Below are 17,890 nucleotides of genomic sequence, written 5' to 3'. Positions count from 1 at the left end.
AGGTTATTGTACTTCCCTATAAATCAAAACTGGGAAGGGGGAAAAAAGATCTCTCTGAACTCTAAAGGGTTAAGATTCCAGCAGGATTCCAATCAATACGTAATGATTTGGCTGCAGTGATCCTAGTCATGAGATGCTTTGATCCAGGCCATGTGGTGCTCAGGGAAATGTATCTGTTGCACCAGACGATGATAAACCACGCTCTGAAATATCTTTACTCTAATTCTACACAAAAACTTCTTAAGCAAAAGGAATTGGTTTTTTTCCTGACAACTTCCATAACCTTAAATGACTTGTATAAACATGAAATGTCAAAATGATACTGGAGATAGCACTTTTAGATTATAATCTCATTTTGAAATGTTTTTTTTTCTTAAAGCTAAACGACACTCTATGCATGTTATAAACTTCAGAACCAAAAGATGAAGAATGCACCTGTATTTGGCTCTAAAGGCATAAGTAAGGGTTAGAAATCCTGGTTCCCCCTCATATTATATACTCTTGAGAATGTGTTACACAAATCGCTATGGACAATATTGTGCTGCTTTCAAAGAACAAGGAAACGGACAATCTGATATTTTTACTAGGCTGAGATACATATTATTCTGAAAGTATCATTTTTTTCATCTGTGTTCCAGTGGCAAAACAAACTCTTACGCTATACTTTGTACATTAATAAAACACAAAACTTTCCTTATGGAGAAAAAGAAAATTTGATGGCAATGTATTTGCTGGCCATGTTTCTGTAACACTCTTTTTTGAGGAACTGAATTACCACTGATGTAATCCATCCTTATATTTGGACGCAGAGTCTTAAACATTCATCTTAAGTGTGTAAAGTGTGTGAGAATCCCTACATAATCTAAAACAAAGCAACACAGAAAAACAGGGAGTGGAAATACCTATTATATTTTTATCTTCCCGTTCCTCCACGCAGCTTGGCATGTTCTACATGTTTTTCTTTTATCACAACTATGGGGAAATGTCCTCCACCCAGGAATTCATCCCAATGTTTCAATTATTGTGACTGCTCTCTGTCCATGGACAGAAGTTCTGCTGTAGAATAATAGCTGGCAGAAAAGAGGAGGGTTGGAGATAGGAGCTGTCAAGCACAGTTAGTGTTTTTAGTTACACTAACGTCTTACTACCAAATCACACCTACAGCCATAAAGCTGAGAAGACTAAAGTGATAGGGAAACTCTTCTGTTGGGAAAGGAAGGCTATCTCAAAAAGAGGGGGAAGAGAAGAGAGGTTACAAAAAACTCTGAACTTGGACAACAGGGCTCCTCTTCCATTTTGGGCAGCTCTTTGGGGGGGGGGGAGTCACAAGTCATGATGGGTCCAGGGACTCCATCTTGCCCATGAGGCAGGGGACAAGGGAGAGGAATCCCAGCCTGGAGATCTACGGTGATGATTTAACCTCAAGTAAAGCTAGTCCTAAATCAAACATCATTTAGGAAATACCTTATTAAGATGAATGTTTTACCTAGGATGTTGGTTTTTTTACCTAGGATGTTATTTTTGTTCCAGGCAATACCTGTTTACACTTTAGAAGTACCATTTAAACAGTGGCAAGAGATATATCAACATTTATATGGCAAGGGAAAAAACCAAAATACAAAATTTTACAAGATGCAAAGTAAAGAGGCGGCTTAGGTTTACTGAACTTTAAGTTGTATTTTGCTGCCTCATGTCTAATGTGGATGAAGGAATGGATGCTTCAGAGAAATGATATACTCTTGACTTTGGAAGGTCATGACCTGAGATTTGGATGGCATGCTTATTTATGCTATGATACATTAAAGGTCAACATGACTTTAAAAATCACTATATTAGGAGAGCCATCTTGAGAATTTGGAACAAATATAAACTGAGACTATCCCAGAAGGCACTGCTTTGGATTTCGACACAGGAAGCTTTTTATAGAGGTGAAATGATAACTAAACAGAGATGGTTGACTTATGGAAAATTATTAGAGTTCTCACAAGGAGACTAAATTGAAGACAAGGGAAAATCTAATAGCTAAAGGCTATAAATGTCAATGGTTCTTCTATGCACAATTACTAGAAAGGTTTAAATCAGATAAAAAATTATGGGGCTTTGACTATGATAAAACAGAGTTTGAAAAAGAGCTTTGTACAAATGATGAACATCTTATTTCAAAAATGTGCAAACTTTTGTTGAAATTTGAAATGGAAGAAGAATATGTGAAAGATTGTATGGTAAAATGGGCTAAAAAATTTGGATTGATATACAAATGGACCTGTGGAAAAATATGTGGGTAAAGGGGCTCAAAATGGTATCCTATCTCTATATATGAAAACAGTAACTAAATTTTTACAGGCACAAAAATGGAAAAGTACAGCATTGCCTTCAATGGATGACAGGATTGTGAAAATGGCCAAACTTACAGCTCTGATCAGAGATAAAACACTGTCTACTTTCATGGTTAATTGGAAACCCATTATTGACTTTCTGTGTGAGAGGAGAAAAAACGAATAGATGATTTGTGGATTTGATTTCTAAGAAGATAAACATGGGAAAAAATAAATAGAAGGGGGCAGTATTAAAAAGGTAAATTTTAGAGGTATTAAAACTACAAGTACAATGTGTATAATGATAGATGTCATAGATGAAAATGGAAAATGAAATATGTATTTTTTTGTTTTTCCTTCCCATAATTTTTGTTCTTTTTCTCTTTTCTCTCTATTCTTTTTTTCTTTAATTTCTCTTTTCTCTGCCCTATTATTGGGCTTTTCATCTTATTAATAAAAAAAGCATTAATAAAAAAAGAAATACCTTGAATAGGTAGAGAAGACTGCATATCCAGTGCAGGGAGAGGACTGCATGTTTCCCCCTTTGTTCCCTTGCTAAATGTGAAAGTTTTAACAGAACATGTGCATTCTTTTATTCCTTTATTAAACATTCTTATATTTTGAAACCTCTAAGTCTGATCCCTAGAAACTCACCACTCCTATTCTGTCTAGCTATCTGAAATGAGGTAATGGGGAGAGACAGCAGAGAACCTTACCATCCCTGGACCAAGGTAGCTTTAAAGTACAAAGTTACAATAGACTGCCCCCACTCTTGCTAGTATTAGCATAGCAGCAGATGTGAAAATCAGACAAGGCCTCTAAGCAGCAAATAAAATGTGTTTGTAAGGCAGGACATACTCCTCCTAAGCCTCTTTGGTGGCTATCAGTGGTTACTCAGCTACAGCATCCTTACAGTACGAGGGAAGGGGTGCTTTGCCAAGCAGAGACTGAGAGCAGCCATGGAGTTCTTGTGACCTCCTAAGGATTCAACCAGAAAGGGCTTATGCATCCCCCCCTTCACACAACAAATCTGAGAGATGTTAGACTAAGAAATGGCCCATGTTTACCTAGCAAGTATCATGGCTGACTTGAAGAATTTTACTCAGGCCCTTTCCAGTGCTACATTCTGCTATGTCACAGAATGCTTTGTATTTTGTTAGCTCTGGTATATGCCAAAAGCTCTCTGCTAACATCAGTGTTGTACAGTGAATAAAATGTCCTACTAGGTCCGGGGAGAAGAGGACTGAAATTCCTCCTCAGCCAGAATGCTTACCTTCAGCCCTCAGATTTAAGACAGTTCTTTAAGAAGATTTTTAATAACCACAAATATAGCTGAGGGCACAACTAGATGAAGCACTGCCCTCAGGTTTGTCCCAGTAGTGCTGGTGAAACCCATTTAAGAGCATCAGAGGAGCTCAATTCTGGTTGGGACCACCGTGACACAAGGAGAGGAGGAGGGGAGCCCTGCTCCCCCCTGGACCATTTGTTCAACTTGTAATGGAATGGGAGAATGGTCGTTTCCACACAGCTTACCTTCTTCCGGAACACAGAGTCTTCACGTGCGATATCGCGTGAGAAGCTGCTGTTATCGCGCGAGAAGCTGCTGTTATCGCGGAAGACAGCATCTGCTCACGCGATTTCGTGCAATAACAGCGTCTTCGTAGCACAATTTCGCATGCGAATACACTGTTTTCCGTAAGAAGGTAAGCCATGTGGAAATGGCCAATATATCCCCCAAATAGTGCCATTCTGAGTTGAATAAATAGAGCAGGGGAAAGGCAGGAGCCCCTCCTCTCCTGTGCCGCAGTGCCCCCAACCAGAGAATTGGATTGGCACTCTTAAATGGCTTTCCCTGTCACTACAAAATGGAGGCATATCCTACTTGTGCCCTGAAACAAAATAAAAGAATGTTGATTAAGCAATTGCTTTAAAAATCAGTGCACATAAGGGGTATGTGTCCTAAAGGCAGGGCCGGTGCCAGGATTTCTGGCACCTGAGGCAGCTTCAGGGCTGTTGTTCTGCCACACGTGTGCATCCAGACTGCGTGTGACGTCACATGCAGGGCATGCTGCTGGGATGGTGCGCATGCATCCTCCCAGCCTTCTGGCTGTGTACCGGCAGCGGCGGAAGCAGCAGCAGCACAGGGCAACTGAGCAGGAGGGCTGGGAGGCTGCCCACTCAATTGCCCCCCACTGCCACCGCCACCAGCATGTGCTCCAGGCCGGGCGCAGCAGCTGCGAGCCAAGCACGGCAAGCAGCCAGAGTGCCGCACGTGCATCCTCCCAGCCTTCCAGCTCAGTTGCTCCATGTGCTGCCCCAGCCACCTGCCGCACCTGGCCTGTAGCTGTGTGTTGGCGGTGGCGGTGGCAGCATGGGAAAATTGAACTCCGTAGCGCGCGTCCCCTCCCCCGGCGCCCCCTCTGGCACCTTAGTGCTCGAGGTGGCTGCCGGCCTGGACTCAATGGATGCGCTGGCCCTGCCTTATGCTTATGCTTGTGAATTTCAATGGCTTCCCTGTGCAGGGAAATTCACAAGCATAAGCAAAACTTCAACAGGAAAGAAGAAAGCTTAAGAATGAACAGAGCATTGTTTCCAGTTCTGAAAAACACCAGGCTAACAAAACACTCTATACCCGACAATAGCCCTGCAGAGAAGATTAGCACATCTAGCACCAATCCATATGCAAAAGAACCTCCTCAGGATACAGTGAAGCCTCCCGCCATTAGCATTCCACACCCTGGGAAATTCTTACAGGATGACTCAGCTCAACCCCACCCCTCCTGAGTAGATATAAATGACCTGCCAACATCTTTTCCACACTGTGACACTGAGAGATCTCTGTCTTTTGGTGCTACAGCTCTGAAGAAGCCAGCCACAGCTGCTGGCGAAACGTCAGGAACTACAATGCCAAGACCACGGCAATACAGCCCGGAAAACCCACAACAACCACTGCTCAACTTTCTCTCTCCCTTTTTACCATAAGAGCAATGAAAACATTAAAATGTGAATCAGCCTGTGAAATCTCTTGTTCACACAGTGTCTTTCAAGAAAGCATTTTTGGACTAAAGCCTTATTTGTTAGAGGCAGCTCAGTTAAAGAAATGAGAGGCCAAGCTAAGCTTAAAAAGATGCAGTAAAAGAGAGAACGAATAGCCAATAGACCACAAGGTCCATTTTAAGACTAGCTATTCTAGGGGGCATTTACAGTTGATTCGGCATCACACCAAGCTGTTTTTAATGATTTAAGACACTGTTTTGTTGTGTTGTGTTGTTAACAACTGACTTAGCAGCTCTGAAAATGAGAGTGGAAAACTGGGCACCCGTGTTAACAGCCCATTAAGATCAATGAAGAAATTCATAGCCAAGTTAGTGCTTTTTGTCTGAGTATCTCTAGCAAGTCTTCCCATCACATTCAACAATATGCAACACACACACACACACACACAATATTCCTATGAGCTTTTCTGACTTCAGTGGAAAACGGTGGGGGAGGTAAGGAACTGAGAAGCACTGGTTATCGAGACTCCTAAGAGGAAAACGAAACTCAAGACGGTTACCAATGGCTAGATGTAAAACTGTATTCCTGTTTTCCTGTATTCCTGCTAAAATATTACATTGTATTACATGCAGTCATATAGCTATTTCTTTACATCTTCTTCAAAGAAACATCATAGAAATTGATCAAATATACTGGAAGAAGCATATTTTGATCTTTTGGGACGATTCAGCCTGTGTATCACAGATGTGGCTGCTGTTGATATAGCGTACCCCAAATCTCCCAGTGAACATTATTGAGTCAGAAGGGAACATATATGTCTCAGGGGACAAGTAATGAGTACATGATCAAAAACTACAATTGACTGTATCTCTTTGGCACATGATACCACCTCTTGTTTACAAGAAACATTTTAATTAGAGATGGGCACAAACTCTGTGAAGCTGGTGAAACTGTTTACTTTGCCAACAAGAAGAAGAAGTCTGGCAGAGACATAGATATGCACAATGTATGAAGTATTGCAGTATCTAAAGAATGGGACTTCCTAAACAAGACATCTATGGCGAATATCTCTCTACACATCCCTTCTGCCAGATTGTTCTTAAGAAGTTACACATACAGAAGCTTGAGGGTGCTTGATGAGGGATTCAGAGACTGGCACCATAACCTTGAATAATGCCTGAAAGGTTACAGGTAGTCAGGACCAATGCTGGAGCACTGATGCAACACAATACCAATCATTGTCCTTGGTCATTAAGTAAGTCACAACATTCTCTGCCTGATGAAGCATCTGAATAGTAGTTCCAAGGCCAGCCCCATATAGAATGCATTACAGTAGTTGAAGCTCGGGGTCACCAATGACATGAGTGTACTATAGAAAATACTATGTTTCAGTATGCCTAAGAGCACACCTTATGCATTTTCTGCACAAAAACTGCATATAAGCACACTTCTGTTCTGAAGTGACTCTGAAAGACATGCCATTGTTTGGTATCATCTTTAAAGCAAGACAATGACTTGTAAAGAGAAAGTGCTCATTTATAAAGAATAAAAATGTGCCTTTTCCCCCTTCAACAACGGCTAGCATAGAATTCAATATAACCCTGAACTCTGTTCTTGAAAGACTGTGTATTAATAAGAACTGTGCTCTAATAAAGGCCAAAATTTGCCTTTAGACAGAAGTCAACAATTTCATATCACCTTCAGTTTATATTATTGATTATACTAATGCTATCCTATCATCTGTGATGGGGTTCCAGAGGCACAATGTGATTTAGTAGTATGGTCAGATTTTAGTAAATTTAGGACTTTTTAAAATTTACAGTCTGGGGACAGTGGATGAGTGTGAGTATCAGAGGAAGTGCAGTAATGTCCAGTGCAATTATAGGCATTCAGCCTACGAGTTTACAAGTATATGAACTTAAGCATGGAGTATAGTAGAGATGCTGTATTTGCCAAGGTTCCTGATAGCACATATAAAGTCTATGCATGTTCTATGGGCTTTTGTCCACAAGTTATACTAAAGATATATTGGGACACCATGAGAGAGGCCAACAGGAACAATCCTACTCACTCTCCCCAACATGTATATTCACACTTCTTGGATTGATTACTGGTGAACAAACATACACTCCAGTTGATACCAATGTATCAAACCTTTCTCACATGTTACAAAATGAAAAAAAATGGTGGTTATTTTTATTTATATTATTTGTATCCTGTCTTTCCCATATCTGCTAGAACTATCTAGCTAAAAAAGACTCAGATATAAACAATACATAAACATAGTATATCGATATATCTAATTCTCAACATGCCCAAATCTGTGGACTCTTAAGTCTGGAGACTGGAGCCATGAACAGACAAGGCAAATCTTCCTACACACCTTGGAAAAGCCCTGGGTTTGAAGAAAAATTTGAAATTTAAAAAAAACCAAACCATTGGCGATTAATCCCCCAAACAATAAAAGTAGTTACTTTAAGGAATATTGCCCTCAGTGGCTGTTGCTAAGCAACCACAACAGTATTGTCAGCCTTTAGGCATTGGTTTTTGTCAGTAAAGGTAGGGGGAGGGGGCAGGGTCCCTTCCAGGGCTGTTTGGCTTTTGAGGAAGGATTCATTGGGCTAGTCCCAGCAGCAACTAGCAGAATACTTGCTACTATGTGACTTGCATGAGTCACCCAGCCCCAGCTGCTTCCTACTGTTCAACAGCAGCCACCTCATGACTCTATGATAGCCAGTGCAGTATAATGGTTAGATTTTCATATTAGAGAACCCAGATTCAAATTCTCACTCTGCCATGGAAGCTCACTGGTTGGCTTTAGGGCAGTCACATACTCTCAGGCTAACTTACCTCACAGGGTTGCTGTGAAGATAAAATGTAGGATAGGAAAATGACGGAAGCTGCTTTGGGTCCCCACTGTGGAGAAAGGTGACGTATAAACATAGTAAATAAGTAATAAATATAGCTGAAGCCTGGGGACAAATAATAGATTGGTTGGAATGTGAGGGAGAGAAAAAAAGCAGGGAAAGTTGAGGATATGCAGGCTGCCAAGAGGAAGAAAATAGAATACAGCGAGGAAAGTGGGATAGAGGGGAAAGTGATTTACCTGGTGCAAGTCCTTGCAAATTCCCCACTATGTAACTGGGCCCAGCCCTGCAGCTGGCACCGCCCAGAGTTTCCCAGGGAGAAGCTGCTTGAGGACAAAGAAAGGTAGGTTGGCTGGTGGGTAGAAGAAGGAAGCAAGAAAAGGGGAGAGGCTATTGGGGCTTTCAAGAACGAGGAAAGAAAGGAGGGGATGAGATGATATGCCTCCTTCAAGTCCTTACGGGTCCCTCACTTGTTAATAACTATCCAATAAACTGTCTCCAACAGTAAAACCAACATTAAATATACTTATGAACATGGCCCTATATGTGAAGGGAGATCTTTCTGTTCAACATTTTTATAAATCATTTGGATGAAGGAATAGAGGAAACGCTTATTAAATCTGCAGATAACACTAAATTCGAAGAGGGCAGCAAATACGGTAGAAGACAAAGTCAGGATGCAGGGTGATCTTGATAGGCTGGAAAACTGGGCTAAAACAAATAAAATGAATTTCAACAGAGATAAATGCAAAGTTCTGCATTTAGGTAGAAAAAATCAAATGCATAATTATAGGATGAGGGAGACTTGTCTTGGTAGTATTATGTGCAAAAAGGATCTACGAGTCTTAGTAGACCATACACTGAACATGAGTCAGCAGTGTGATGTAGTAGCTAAAAAGGCAAATGTGATTTTGGGCTGTATCAACAGAAGCATAGTGAAGTGATGGTATCGCTCTACTCTGCTCTAGTTAGACCTCAATATTGTGTTCAGTTTAGTGCACCACAATTTAAGAAGGATATAGACAAGCTGGAATGTATCCAGAGGAGGGCAATGAAGACGGTGAGTGGTCTGGAGACCAAGTCCTATGAGGAAAGGTTGAAGGATCTTGGTATGTTTAGCCTGGAGAGAAGACGACTGAGAGGTGATATGATAACCATCTTTAAGTACTTGAAGGGCTGGCACAGAGTTGTTTTCTGTTGCCCAAGGTTGGACCAGAACCAACAGATTGAAATTAAATCAAAAGAGTTTTGGGCTAAACATTAGGAAGAACTTCCTGACAGTTAGACAGGTCCCTCAGTAGAACAGGCTCCCTTGGGAGGTGGTGAGCTCTCCTTCTTTGGAGGTTTTTAAGCAGAGGCTAGATGGCTATCTGACAGCAATGCTTATTCTGTGATCCTAGGCAGATCATGAGAGGAAGGGCAGAAAGGGTTGCATCAGTGCTTAGTTCTTGTGGCCCCTTCTTATATGCCCAAAGTAATGCCAACCGCCATCTTGGGGTCAGGTAGCAATTTTCCCCAGGCCAGTTTGGCTAGGGATCCTGATGGTGTTTTGTCATCTTCTGGGCATGGAACAGGGATCACTGGGGGGGGGGGAGGGAGGTAGTTATAAATTTACTGCATTATGCAGAGGGTTGGACTAGATGATCCTGGAAGTACCTTCCAACCCTATGATTCTAAATGTGCAGGGTAACAGAAAAATATAAAAAACGAAAAGGGGATGGTTGTTATGAAAATTCCCATCCCAAAGAAGCATAGTTTGTGCTTGCGCAGAGAGCACACAGCAAGCTAATCTCAGGATGCTGTGGTGGGTGGGGGCAAAAGAGACCGATGGTCAATGGGGAGGATGGAGGGACAGAGAGGGCTAAGCAGACAGGCCAGAGAGAGAAGGAAGGGGCGGGGGGGGAAGTAAGGTTGATTGTTGCTGCTGGTGTCACCACTGCAGTGTTGGAGAGAATGCTGACAGGCAACAAGACAGTGGTTCTTTTTTTTTTTTTTTTTTTACAAATTTTTATTGGATGGGTCATTATGGGTCATCACTGTCAACAAGACAGTGGTGATGGCTGAAATGAGGCAATGGCAGAACAGCTTTCTCCTTCCTACCAGGGAGAGAAGGCAAACAAGCAATGGTGGCCAGGAGGAATGGAAGGAAAAGGAGGAGTTGTTACTTTCTCCTTTGTTTTTCCAACACCTGGAGCTGAACAGGCAATGAAGTGAGCAAGCAACAGGGGCTGGGAAGAGCCCCATCTGCTGCTACAACCCCTCCCAGGCAAAGTGGGCAAGAAAAGGCACTGAAGAGGAAGGGGTGGTGCTGACAGCAGCCCTACCCCTGCAAGTTCCTTGAGGGTCACTGTTAGTCCAATATGCAGGGCCGGATCAACGGGGGGGCAGGGGGTAGTCTGCCCCTGGTGCCGCCAAAGAGGGGGCACCGGGTGCAGCTGTCAGCCCTGGGAGTGCGCGGCCGGCAGGACAGGGGGCATGCTTGCCGCACACCCCCTGTCCTGCGGGGCAGGCGACAGGCACCACAGGTGTCTGGGAGGCCGCCCGCACCATTCGCCTACCCTGCAGGCAGGGGGGGGGCGCGGCAAGCCGGCTGCCCCCTGTCCTGCAGGGCAGGCGAATAGTGCTGGTGGCTTCCCAGCCACTCACGCTGCTGCCGCCAGGTCCGCAGTGTGCCAGGACTGCCGGCTTGCCGTGGGGCGGCATGTGCCGCCCTGCATGATGACATCATCACGCAGCGCTGGGAGTGCGCGTGTGCTCTGCGCATGCACAAGTGGCCGGTCTTCAGTTGCTCTGGGTGCCGGCAACTGTAGATCCGGCCCTGCCAATATGAATGTGAAAAACAGCAGCTGACTCATAAAACCTGCAACACAAAACTATAATAGGCATAAAAGAAGGTCATAAAGCATTCCATAAAAGCCTCAACAGGAATATACATAACAGTGATGGGATTATATGTAACAGAGATGGATAAAGGTTTAGTTAAACGCCTAGATGAATGAAAATGTCTTAGCCTGGTGCCAAAATCCTAATAAAGCTGGACCCAAGTGATTTTCAAGGAGGAGACCTGGCACTACCACCAAAAAAGCACCTTTTCTGGTTGCCACCATCCTCTTCCATGACTAGGAGATTAAGGCTTCAGATTATGACTTTAAATGATGATTTTGGACAATACAGGAAAAATGACCCTCCAGATAACTCATTATTTGCATATTTTGAATGGGCCAATAAGAACAACCATTTAATTTCAGGGCTATACCTTGTATTGGTTGTTGTGGGTTTTCCGGGCTGTATTGCCGTGGTCTTGGCATTGTAGTTCCTGACGTTTCGCCAGCAGCTGTGGCTGGCATCTTCAGAGGTGTAGCACCAAAAGACAGAGATCTCTCAGTGTCACTGTGACACTGAGAGATCTCTGTCTTTTGGTGCTACACCTCTGAAGATGCCAGCCACAGCTGCTGGCGAAACGTCAGGAACTACAATGCCAAGACCACGGCAATACAGCCCGGAAAACCCACAACAACCATCGTTCTCCGGCCATGAAAGCCTTCGACAATATACCTTGTATTGTTAGTTTACTTATAGAGCCTCAAGCCAAGGGTTATTTGAAACAGTTTCAAAACAGCAAGCTTGAGTAATCTGCTAAGGAAAAAGATGGCACATTGCTTTTGTATGCCTATCATTCACCCTTTGTTGAAATGCGTTTCCTTTCTTGCCCATTATCCTCATCATCTCATTTTCTTTCCTTTTTCTGGTTCTAAAATAGTGTTTAATTAGAGGATTTCACATCCCATCAGGATATCATATTCATGCGGAGACCCTGCCACTGGAATGATGGTAATTTAAGCCCAGTGATTGTCAGCTTTGTTCTTCATAAGAGGGCTGAGCCCATTGCTATTATTGGCATATACTATTTAGGAGGACAACATTGCAGAGGTTCAAACTGCACTCACCAAAAAAACCCCAAAAAACCCCTTCGCTCTCTTTATGGATGACCACTGCAATGCAAGTTACTGGAGGTCATTTGCAAAGGTCAGCTCTGATCTAGACTGATAATGACTTATGACTTCCCTGAAATGAATGCGGATCACAGATCAGGAGTGTGTCCACAGGACTCAGAATGTGTTACGGTTAACGTAGCTGAAGTCAAAAGATATACAGCACAGAAACAGCATAAGGCCAATATGCTAAAGAAGAGATGCAAATAAATTTTCACAGCAGTTGGAATACTGATCTTATGCCCTTAATGATTCCAAGTACATCCAACAGGCAAAGTGCCCAATAGAATATATAAAGGCCAGACAGAATGTAGACTACAAAATGTTCATAAAAACAAAGAGGATTCAGTGCTTGGAAGGAAGGAAGGAAGGAAGGAAGGAAGGAAGGAAGGAAGGAAGGAAGGAATCTCAGGCTCCAATCTAGAGGAAGTTAAAACATACACTTACACGCCACTGATTTAACTACAATGGTACAATATTTCTGGATTTATAATGTTCTATGATGAACAAATTATAAAATTATATAAGGTGTTCTGTGCATGGGCCATCACAGATATACCACATCATACACTTCACATCACCTGAAATACTTTTCACTGGAAGCAGCTCAGATAATCTACTGTCAAGTGTACAGTAATCAAGTGACAGAATAGTGTTAACCCAGTCTAAACTGGAGCAACAGTCATTCTATTGGAAAACAACAAATAACCAGTCAACTACTTAACTCTGAAGTAAAGTCTACCAGCCAACCAATATTGGAATTTATCTGCACTCGTTTTACCACAGGATGTATAGCATTGTAAAAAAAAATTAAAACAACCACCCTAACATTAAAAATCATCCAAACAGTTATACAAAATAGCAGTAGATACACCTACAAATCTTTTTACAGCTGACAAAGGATTTACCCTGAAACATCCAGCAGACCAAAAATGTTTTTATTTGCTTCTGGAAGAAGTCAAGTGAGGCAAAGCTATTTTAAAAGTCAACCAGCACCTTGAACTGGGCCTGCAGCTGGCAACTAACAAAAGTTTTTGTAAAACTAGTGGAATATTGTTCCCACAGCCAGCAGATTCCTGAACAAATTTCCAGACAATTTTCAAGGGTAACTTCATGTAAAATGCATTACAATACTCTTAGCTAAAACTACCAGAACAAACAAATCAAAGCACCACAGCAAAAATAGTCCATAAGTTACTGTTGCCAACCTCGAAGTGGGGCCTGGAGATCTCCTGGAATTACAACTGATCAGCAGATAACAGAGATCAACTCTCCTGGAGAAAATGGCTGCTTTGGAGGGTAGACTCTGGCATCACATCGCAACTGAGCTCTCTCCTCAAACCTACCGTTCCCTTCCAAAACTCCAGGAATTTCCTAACCCAGAAGTGGCAACCCTATTGTTAGTAGATAGGTCCACAAGTAGCTGTATACAGAGGGTTAAATTACTAGCATTATTTTCCATTATCAACAAACTATTTTTTCAGGTTTATTTCTGTTCTTGCTTGACAAAGTCTTACTCAAATTCATATTGATGGATATAGATTTGAAGAAAAGGATTTTATATATTACTTTTATATATCACTTATATGCCTTGCACTTTTTTCCTATGCTCAGGAGCCAATGTAGTACTTGTAATGCAACCTGTAAGAATATGACACTTGAAACAAGAAGATCAAGAGAAGTATGCTGAAACTCTGCAAGAATTGAGAACTAATAATATACTGCTTGTAGAGCTGCACTTATAAAATATTATGCATATGTTATATTATTCTATAAGATTCCAAAAGGAACCAGTACCAGAGAGCCTTTTGTAGAAAACTGATTTGATGCAGCAAGCTGGTTTTGGCCACCTGTGGCCTATCTTCCTTAAGGCTGAGAAGGAACTGGGGGAAAGGGCACAGAGGAAAAAAACATCCCTTCTTACCAACAGACTTCAGTTATCAGAAGGTATCAAGGTTGCCAGATTGAGACGCATTGGCGCTAAGCCCAGAAGAAAGTAGGTAAGAGGTTAGAGGATGTCCTTCTAAATTGAGGGCAAGATAAGGGGGTTGCAGGATTTGGAATTCTCCCAAGTAGAAGAGCCAACCCAGAATTGCATCTTCAAATCAGAACTAACCCTAGATACTTTACGAGCCAATAAGATAACAGATATTAGAATACTGTAATATAGTTATGATTATCTGAAAGTATTAATTGTTCTACGCTTCTATTGTAAGGGGTTGAGCCTTTACACACAAGGAGACCGTCTACTTCTGTGTAAGAAAAAGGGCTCATCCACTGGTAAATAAAAACCATCTGTTTTGCTTCAATTCAAGAAGGACTCCTGGATTTTATTTTAATTTTTATTGTGGTTGGTCAGAAAAGGGAGAACGAACCACAAAGGTGCAAAATTTTGCACGTAACAATATGTAAATTTGACTCAGTCAGGCTGGGATTGAATAGAGACTATGAATGGTTATCTCATTATCAGAAGTAACTGACTTCCTTAAAAGAAGCAAACTGATCTCCATATCAGAAGCTACTGTTTGCATCTACTCCTCCCTCCCCTCTCCACCTATATATCTGACCAGTTTCTTCTTGCCCTCCATGCATCTGACGAAGAGAACTGTGATTCTCGAAAGCTTATGCTACAATAAAGTTTGTTAGTCTTAAAGGTGCTACTGGACTCTTTCAAATCCTTAGTTTCTTTACAACATCCTAATCTATCTCTAACAGAGGAATACATCAACTAGTTTAATTTACAACACTCCATTTGGGCAGGGATTTCTCCCTAATCAGTCCAACTCTTATTTCAGTTTGGCACCTTGAGCATCTAGAATGCAAAGAATATGAGAAGTATAGTACTTTGACAGGAAAAAATTGAGATCCAGCATTTTCTAGTTATTTCATCACTAACTAATGGGAACAATTTCCCCTTCTCTTTTTAGTGTTCCTTCATGATCTTACATACTATCATCATAGCTTCCCATCGTCTCTATTTTCCTAGGCTCTAGATATTTAATTCCCTTTAATATTGGCTCAGAGTCTATTTCCTTCCAACCCTTTAACATTCTAGGTGCTCATTTTAGTAGTTGCACCAGATTTTTTATATCCTCCCTTCAAGTTTGTTTTCAACAACCAAACTGGTATTTTATAATATTTTATAATGGGAAGAACAACTTTAAAATGTACACACTGATCAGCACTGAACACAACATTAGCCTTCTAAAAAACATGGAACTGTATTTTCTCATCTTCTCCTCTTTGTACAATTCTTCCAAGATGAGGTTTAATTTTATACATGCATTTTGATTTTCAGCTTCCTATCAGAACTATATGCTACTTATCCTTGTTAAATCTCATTTTATTCCTCTCTGCATAGCTCTCTAATTTATTCAGATGAAGCTGGATTGATTCAGTATCTCAGAATCACTTTATTCTAATTAAACCAACATTTTGCGTATTTTCCTCACTGATCTCTAACACAAAAATGCCTTATGCTCTTGAATATATGATTCACTTTGAAGACAAAAAAAGAAGCCAAAACCCTGTCCCTGGTTCAACATGGTTGTTCAAAAGAGAGAAAACGTATGACTAAGTTAGTCAAGAAAATCAATAGTCTCATTTAATTTTGCAGTATGCATATGCCTGAACATAAGCACTTGAGTGGACATAATACTGGTGTGCACACATGCAAGATTTTTTTTTAAAAAAAGCCTATAGTTAAAATGCAAGGGCCCAAGCAAAGCAGTATTTTCAGAAAGCAAAAGGTACAGGGGAAAAATGTACCCTTCATTCTCTCAAGGGAGCAATTTTTTCAGCATTACCATAGAACTGGAGCCCATTCTCCATCAGATGCATCTTCTAGAAGAATCCGAGTAAGGTCTCAGTTGAAAAAAAAATGGTGGCTGTTCAGCAGGGTAACCTCTACATACAGTTAAACAGAAATTATCATGGCTTGTTCTGCTTCAGGAAGTCCTACCATTTTCCGACAGCACGGGAAACGGCCATTGCTTTTCTCAATTTACAGTCCAGCAAAATAACCAGTTCTTGTTCCCCGCCCTTCAGCAGCACAAATTAAAAGAGTAAGGGGAAAATTTATAGCAAAGCTATTCCATTCAGGCAGGTGTGTGACATGCTTTCCTTCATTTGCACATTATAAAAAGCACTCAAATTCAATAGGACACAAGTCTTTCTGTTTCCTCAGGAAAACCAGCTGAATCATACAGGTAGTGTAAATATCATATGCTATTGCAGGTGCTGTGCTTTCTATTTGTTTGTATTTATCCAAACAGCATAACAAATAATCACGCAAAAGTAGATCAACATTTGGCATGATAATGGTAATGTGGGATATGGGAGCAACCATCCAGTTTTGCTGTTTTGTTAATGTTTAAAAACCTTTTTCTGGGTTTTTAAAATGTATTCTCATTAAGAAACCCACTTGAGTACTTTCCCTGTATTCCATCCACGCCCCACCCGTAAATTGTTTTACCACTGAATACTAAGATACATTCTAGAGATTTGTCAAGATCATGATTGGGCTCAAAACTGAAAACAAGTAAAAGAAGCAGAATGCAACCCTTCCCCCTTGTGCTCATAAAGAATCTCGAGTTTGTCACAGGCATGAAGTTATCTACTGTACCACAAAGCTACTTCTGAAGCTTCTTCTACAGACTGAAGCTTGAAAAAAATGGTAACTGTGGTCAAGGAAAAGTCATTTCCATGGTCTCAAGTTCATGGTTCTCTGACCTCAGCCTCATTCCTTGTTGCCTTGACTTCCTCAACTGTGGCCACTAACCTGAGCGGACTTACAGTCTTCTACGCCCATGGACTTAATAAAATGTCAATCTACTTAGGATAGCAGGATTTGAATCCAGTAGCACCTTAAAGATCAAAACGATTTCCAATGCATAAGCTTTTGAGTGTCAAAGCTCACTTCATCAGACAAAGGGATCTTTCAAAGCGTATACCCTGGAAATCTTGTTGGTCTTTAAGATGCTAGTGAGCTCAAATTTTTCTCTTCTACTGCAAACCAACATGGCTACCCATCTGAAACTATCTCCTTAGGATGGCACTATAGGATATGCCTGAGATGAGTCATCTGTGTAAAACTTAGCAATATCTGAACTTTTGGGAACATACTAAAGCATCACTATTGTTTGGTTCCCTTTGGGCTTTAAGAGGGATTCATTCACAGGGAGTGCTGCACATTGGTCACTTGTTGGCTCCTTTCATATATAAAGCAGCCGTGTGTATAATTTCTAAAACAAAAAAATGTGCATGGATGTGAGGGCGCTGCTCCCTCCTTCACCGTAGCCTGCATATAGCTTCAGACACTTTTCACCCTTGATCAGCTTGCTTCCAGTATTGTAGCTGAGCTAGGAGCAAGGAGCCTGCAGTGACAGAACTTAGGGAGGGAGCACAATTCTCTTCTCCTTCTCACTTGTGTTGTTCTTCTCTTGAAAAAATTAGGCTTTATCTACCCTCTGCTTTATACACAACAATGTCATGTGACCAAATATATGGCCGCTCCCATCACATGTAGTTTGCCCATAAATAACCAGAGGTTTCTTTGAAGTCAAAAGTTCCAGGTAACCATGAACTGGACTGCAAAATATAATTACTGTGTCTGCTGACTGAACCACTACAAAGAGCGCACATACACAGAGGAAAAATAGTTTTTTTAAAAAAAATAAAAGAAAGTACCAGCAACATTCAGGAATTTGCTTGGTGATTT

The 17,890-nt window shown here is 41.3% G+C and overlaps 1 protein-coding gene across 6 annotated transcripts in view; it reads right to left on the bottom strand.

Annotated features, from left to right (window-relative positions):
- The window catches only part of FOXP1 (forkhead box P1), a 714,752-nt gene that overhangs the window by 83,015 nt on the left and 613,847 nt on the right, over nucleotides 1-17,890 (bottom strand). The gene's annotated exons all lie outside the window — the stretch shown is intronic.

Source organism: Eublepharis macularius, chromosome 4, assembly GCF_028583425.1.
Source record: "Eublepharis macularius isolate TG4126 chromosome 4, MPM_Emac_v1.0, whole genome shotgun sequence".
NCBI lineage: Eukaryota > Metazoa > Chordata > Lepidosauria > Squamata > Eublepharidae > Eublepharis > Eublepharis macularius.
This window is presented reverse-complemented; position numbering and strand designations above follow the sequence as displayed.